This window comes from Etheostoma cragini, chromosome 15 (assembly GCF_013103735.1).
Source record: "Etheostoma cragini isolate CJK2018 chromosome 15, CSU_Ecrag_1.0, whole genome shotgun sequence".
In the NCBI taxonomy this organism is placed as follows: domain Eukaryota; kingdom Metazoa; phylum Chordata; class Actinopteri; order Perciformes; family Percidae; genus Etheostoma; species Etheostoma cragini.
Genome location: NC_048421.1, coordinates 1,987,101 through 1,994,043, shown reverse-complemented (window position 1 = coordinate 1,994,043; position 6,943 = coordinate 1,987,101). Strand labels below are relative to the sequence as shown.

Here is a 6,943-nt window from a genome sequence, read left to right as displayed (position 1 = left end):
AGAGAGAGAGAGAGAGAGAGAGAGAGAGAGAGAGAGAGAGAGAGAAAAACAGAAAGAAGCAAACTATTCTGGCTCATGTCAAGGGGGAATATCAGCACTAAAAAATCTAGCAGGTCAAGAGACACCCACGCCATTCCAGCCCCTCGCAGACAGAACCAAATCAGTAAATAATGACTTCCTGTGAAAATGCAGTGTTGCCACTTCCTTTCATTTTCCCTCTCAACTTTCATCTCGGTTTGTAAGAATCCCACTGGACGGCGTTCCAAAATCCCAAGCCGAGCGGTTTGCTCATAATTACTCGAAGGAGGAGTTGAAGTAGAGGCGGAGGGAGTGCGGGTGGTGGAGGTTAAAACTGGGCCCTCTCTGTGGGAAACAGGGGACTATTTTTGAGTGGTGTTGTGCAGGGTGGGTGATCCTGAGGACCGCTGCTTCACTGTAATCTCTCGCAGAGTGAGAACCCGTACAGTATGTGTTTACCCCCCCCCCCCGTTAGGCTGCTGCTGACACAAGCCAGTCGACAGAAGAGAAAAGAGGAACTGATAATAATGTATACTTTATTAATCCTGCAAGGGGAACTTACAATTTACACTGTTATTACACACAGGTGTCAAGTACACACACATGCTCAGTACCTACAGTATACATGCACTAAATGGAGAGATGTCAAAGTAGGGTGGGGGGGGGGGCTGCCCAAGGAAAGGCACCACAAACCTCCTCCTTTCCACACAACCGTACAAATCTGGAAAAAAGGGCTTTTGTCTACTCCGCTCCTTCTGCATGGAACTCTTTGCAAAAAGACTTGAAATGATCTGAACTTATGTCCTTAAATGCTTTTAAATCCAGATTGAGAGAACCTGAAATGACCTGTTTACATTGTACAAAAAAAGAATGTTTTAATAATTTATTTGGGGGCGGCTGTGACTCAGGAGGCAGAGCGTAGAGTCGTCTACGTCCTCCGCCAAGACACTGAACCCTGAATCGGTGGATGAAATTATGTTAATGTTTATCTCATCGCTTTGGATGAACTGAAATGTAATGTAAGCCTAATGTAAACAATACAATCAGCCATTGATCATCCACATGCTATATATAGTCTTTCCTGCAATGATGTAACTTGTTGTCCGGATGTGGACAGCCCTTCAACGCAGCACAACAACCACCGAAAACAGTGAAGTCATGGGGAGGAAAAAACAAACCAGACACACCCAGCTCAGAGTGAAGGAGCAGAGCGAGGGCAGAGGGATGCTGGACCAGCTGTTCCTCCAGGAGACAGGCATGCAGGCTGAGGAATAGCCTCACTCGAAAAGACACCTGTGACACCAGGCGGAGATTGTTGTTTTTTAAAATTTTTATCAATTTTATAGCTATGGTTTGTTACAAAAATAAGAAAGAAAGAAAGAGATGCAAAAGGGTTCAAGCACTGTGCATGTCTAGCCGTCTCTATTAAATGTCACCGTACGCAATGGAAAAGGTTGCCACATCCGCCATTTTCTGTTACACCGCTTGGAGTGAAAGGTCATGACCTTTCCTTTGGGAGGAAAAAAGAACATTTGTGTTGGTGTTCATTGTACAGTGTGTGGGCGGAGTCCTGTCAACGTGACTCTGCCTGTTATGACTGACATGTTTGGTGATTTTTAAATGAATTACAGACGTGAATAAGAACATCAGCCTACCGTCACCTTTTAAGCTCACTAGTCCACCCGTCTTGTTGCCAGACAACCTGGGGTTAACGGTTTCCAGTCAATAACCTGCCGGTACGTAACGCCCGTGGATCATCGCACCCTCGTGAGCGAGTTCGGATGACATCGTACAAAAACCACTGCACAACAATGTGTATGATATCTATGAAATTGTGCCGATTGGACTGTGATTTTAAACTCTGGATTTCTGAGGACAATGGTTACCTGGTCCTCAGGTCTCTGCAGGGTAAATCCAGACAGCTAGCTAGACTATCTGTCCAATCTGAGGACTATGGTTACCTGGTCCTCAGATCTCTGCAGGGTAAATCCAGACAGCTAGCTAGACTATCTGTCAAATCAGCGTTTTCTGTTCCAAGACTACAACTACTTCCAAATGTACACATGTTCCACCAAAACAAGTGTTTTGCAGCGACGCCGTTGCTCCGGACGATGCTTAGTGTCGACCAAGAAGATTGTGATTGGTTAAAAGAAATGCCGATAAGCCAGAGCATGTTTTTCACCAATCCCGAATGCTGTGTGGACTAGCCAGACCCTCCTCTGCAGAGCTGTGGAGGAAGGTCTGGCAACACGAGACTATGAGCCACTTAACTGCCTAACTTACCATGTTAGCTTCTTGCTATATTCTGCTTCTTGTAATCTTGTAGGCTGTTTGCCTTCATCCCCACCAAAAACGTAGTTCTTGATTGTTCTTGTCTCTCTCTCTCTCTCTCTCTCTCTGCACATTTAGTCTGCCTAACTAACTAGCCATGTTAGTTTCTTGCTATATGTTCTGTTATTAACCCTTAACCCTTGTATTGTCTTCACTGTTGGGACCCTCTCGTATCCCCCGGGTCAAATTGACCCGGGACTTATTTGGGGTTTTTACTTCATAATCTATTAAAAAATATTGTCTTTATCTCAATTTCAAACAATTTAGATAACATCTATTTTTAGGGAATGCAATCAGTCTCTACTAGCACACAATTAAAAATGGAAGTGTGGTTCGTTTTTTGTCATAAGGTTATAATTCATGTTAAAAATCCACTGTGGAAAAAAACATAAGTGGTCATATCTAGAATAATGTTCTGAATGGAGTCAGGAATACATGTTTATCAAAGGAAATAAGGAAAGGCCGTTGATAGAAGGTAGAAAACCATTTTTCTTCTTGTAAAAATTTGAAACAGGTCAATTTGCCCCGAATACCATACAAGGGTTAAAAGAAATCACACTTAATTAAAAATCCACATTTCGGTTAGTTCTCATTTGTGTCTTAGTATGACAACTATTTCACCGTCTAACATCCATCCATGTGCAGTATATTGGTTACCCTTGTTGGGTGATTTTATGACACTTTAAGTAGATTTGAAGTGAAAACAGCTCAATTAGAACATGCAGTGCAGTGCGTTCACTGTTGTCAGGAAATGGGTTTTCATGGGAAAAATCTCAAACATGACGGGCTTACAGGAAATACATCAAATGGGAGAAATAACAGGACACTTTGACTAAAGCTGAGTGTTTGGTGACCCTCACACATGTACATTCTGCTCATACGACCTGCTGATATCGGCTTATCTAAGAACTACAGAAGCCCTGAGGGAGAGATGGTTGTTTTGTCACTTTTGAAAAAGTTCATAGTCATTTAGCTTTACCCACATGCACACTCATGACAACTCACTGTTTATTTAGTAAAGCTTTAACATCTTCTTCACCATATCTCAGACATGTAAAGAACATCTTATCTGGAAACACGTCTTGTGTTTCTTTCTCTAATGTCCTATATGGCTGCAAAATGCATTCACACATTTTCATGAGCCCGAGCGAGGAACACAAGTGCAGGCTGAAGTGTGATGTATGTGTGTTTTGTGGTGTGAAAACACCTGCTCCACCCAGACCAGCATGGAAGCACTCTGTCGAGTTGAATTTATTATTATTGAGCCAGTGGCCACAACTTGCAGAAAACTCTTACACACTTCTATTAGTTCTTGCATGCAGGATACACACACAAATGCATTATTTAAAGCTTTAGTGCAAAACCTTTTGATATTAATGTACGTCCGTTACATTCAAGCCGTTGCTAAATGAGTTGCTACAAAGCTAATTAAGACTGTCAGCTCCACACTACTCTCTCTGTACTTCTCAGTATGGCTGATCAGAAGATAAACGGGGACATTTCTGGTGCAGAAACTGGTGTGAAGATAAGGACCTCTTCTGAAGAGTAACTCTTTTTATTTTTATTTTTTTTTTAATCCTCCATGTCCTCCTTGGCTACTAGCAACTGCGTGGAGGGATGGGGAAGGTGGGCGATGACGGAAGGCTTGTGTCATGTGGACGTCCAGACAGTGTTGTTGTCATAACGTAGAATACCTCATGGGGGCCGTCAGAAACTACGCGCTACAGCTTTAAAGAGAATGCAATCTACTGCAACGTCATTTATTTCCTAATTTTTGTTTCCAGACATGCTATTAACATTAAAGTAGTCTTGTCTTGTCTATATCTGTCAGGCTCTATCCCTCACCTTCCGCCTTCTCTTCTCAAAATCCCTTTGCTACGGAAAAACAACGTCAAGCTTTGAACACTGAATATGTCAAGTTTTCAAGAAAATGTACATAGAATATGTTCACGGCATTTGCTCTCTAACTGGGACGTTTTGGGACTGGTTGGTGGGCTAATTTAAATAGCTCACGTTACTGTATTGTATATAGGGTGTTGAGTGCATCCCAAACATGTCAAAGTTTAGTTTTGAAACTATTGTTTTAAAGGGATAAAACACCCAAAGTTCAGTGATACAAATGATTTATTTCACCTGCAAAGAACATCCATGCATCAATGTTATTTGTGGGCATTTTGGTTGAAACATTCCCATATATAGCTTTTGAAACGGGCCAAATATTACCCGAGGACAACACAAGGGTATATATTTTATGTGACCTATTCTTTTACAGGGTGTAAATGTTCCAAAACGTGTTACTTCCTGAGACTATTCTGCAGGGCTGCCGTCGCTGCGTCCGGGAGCTTAGCCCCGCCCAAGGTGATTGTGATTGGTTTAAAGAAATACAAAACAACCCAGGGTGCTTTTTCCCCCTCCTGTCCCAGAATGCATCTGTGATGTAGCCAGACCTTCCTCCACAGCGCTGTGGAGTAAGGTCTGGCAATCTGAGACACTATAGCTTCAAGGCTACAGAGCTAATTCATAGAATAAAGCCTGACTCATTTGCTGAGAGAACTCTGCCGGCCTGCGACTCTGCATCAGTGAAACTACTTCCTACCAGTACTTTTTTTTTTTTGCTCTGCGGCCCACCAAGTGAGAGCATAGTTCAGTGCTACACAACGTGTACCTTGACCAGGATTCCCACAGGGGCCACATGCTGACAGTGATCGGTGGTTAAAAAGGAAACCAGAGCTCTACTAAAGTAAAAAGGTCTGCACACGGCTGCTGCACAGTTTAAATATTCCACCCTTCATCCAAATACTCTCCCTTTTCATTGGCACGAAGAAGAATTGGAAGTCTGAAAAACAAAACAAATCCTCTCTTTGTTTTGTGTCAGAGGCCTGGTTCACATCGTTCTCGGCCTTTTCATTTCACAGGCGCGCCCTGCCATTGGACAACTCAGCTCAACATTTGTCACAGTGCTTTTGTCTTTGCTCACCGCTCCGGCAGTGACACAGGTTTGTGACTCAGTGGCAATTAACGGGGTCTGTCTGGGACAACAAAGTATGTGCATGCAAGCAAGTCTGCATGTGTGTGTGTGTGTGTGTGTGTGGTCATTAAAATTCCCAGTGTGTCAGAAGCATTCTGAAGGTCTTCCTCCCCTCTCTTTGAGAGCCTTGCCTCAATGGATTTAAAATGTGTGAAATTATGTAACACGAAAACAAGAGGCACTATTTCTTCTGCTAAAATTTGGCAAACCTGCGGTGAGTAGGTGTGTGTTTTTTTGTGTGTTTCCTTCCATTTACAGAAATACAGAGGGAAGCAAAGTGTGAAACCTCAAACAACAGAACCGGGCCACCCTCACCCTCACCCTCACCCACTCTGCCTGAGGAAATGCCCGTGTCACAGCTTGCAAACCTCCCGAAATGTTTCACAGGTCTGAGAGCAGAGGCTTCGCTGCTTCCTCACAACACTCCCTCGCCAGACGAGTACATGGCTTTTCTCTGTCATCACATGACGGCCCTGGGTACCCAGTCCCCCTTTCCCCCCCAGTCCAACCAACTCGATCATATCACACACAAAAATCCATCCAGGTTTCAATTGAATGCGTTTTTGGACAACATGCATGAAAACAACTAGTTATAGGTTTGTGAAAAAGGTCGTGGTTTGGATATAGATAGATAGATAGATAGATAGATAGATAGATAGATAGATAGATAGATAGATAGATAGATATTGAAAATGGGAAAGTATAGTGTTACAGCTACAAAATCCGTCACTAAGCACATAATATATATAAATGAAATACTAGGATACAATATACATACATACAATATACATGAAATAATCAAAGGATAATATACAAGAACAAATATTTGAATATATCCAAGTTGGGAACACAAAAATGTGAAACTGCATAAATAGTATGCTAAATATGTAAATAAACCTATTGTGCAGGGACATGATCACCAGCAGTGGTGCAGTCCATGATTTTCCCCTCCCAGCGTCGTGCTCGCATGTCCCAGAGCGACACCCCATACACTAAGAACTCTGACGTTTCCATACAGTACAAACTGTACACGGACAACTGGCGTTTCAGTCTTGATGGCGCGTATTTAAAGCCGTGGAAAAACAACACTTAAAGTTGAACAGATGAGACAGATTTGACAGATTTTACTTTTTGAAGAAACGCAGCTTTTTCAGCAATTTGAACGCAGCCTTAAGTCTGTTTATGTTTCATATCTCCTCACCTTAAGACTGTTTTGACTCACGTAGTTGCAAGAAAGGAAAAGACTGCGCTAAGAATGGCCGCCAACAATTTGTGGTTGCTTAGTAACTTTAAGTGACGTCACGTCACAAAGGGCTTTACAGTAAAACAAATTAAAACAACAACACATAAAATACTAAGCCATATTGCTAGTTAAAGGCTTCATAATCAATAATTTCATAATTTATACAGTTTATTTATTTACAATTTACACTCCGTTGTTTTGTAAGTAATCACTACACACAGGCCTGAATACACACACACCCTCCGGACCTATTCATGCACAAAAGGAGAGATGGGGGGCTGACAGTGTTGGTTCAGTGCCCTTAGAGGTTGGGGGGGGGGGGG

General features: G+C 42.5%; 1 long non-coding RNA gene across 1 annotated transcript in view; it reads right to left on the bottom strand.

Moving 5' to 3' along the window:
* Nucleotides 1-5,746, bottom strand: part of LOC117958313 — a 7,894-nt gene extending 2,148 nt beyond the window's left edge. The window contains exon 1 of the long non-coding RNA XR_004659685.1: nucleotides 5,735-5,746. This is a non-coding gene — a long non-coding RNA (uncharacterized LOC117958313). The remainder of the gene's footprint in view (nucleotides 1-5,734) is intronic.
* Between the last annotated feature and the right edge of the window lie 1,197 nt (nucleotides 5,747-6,943).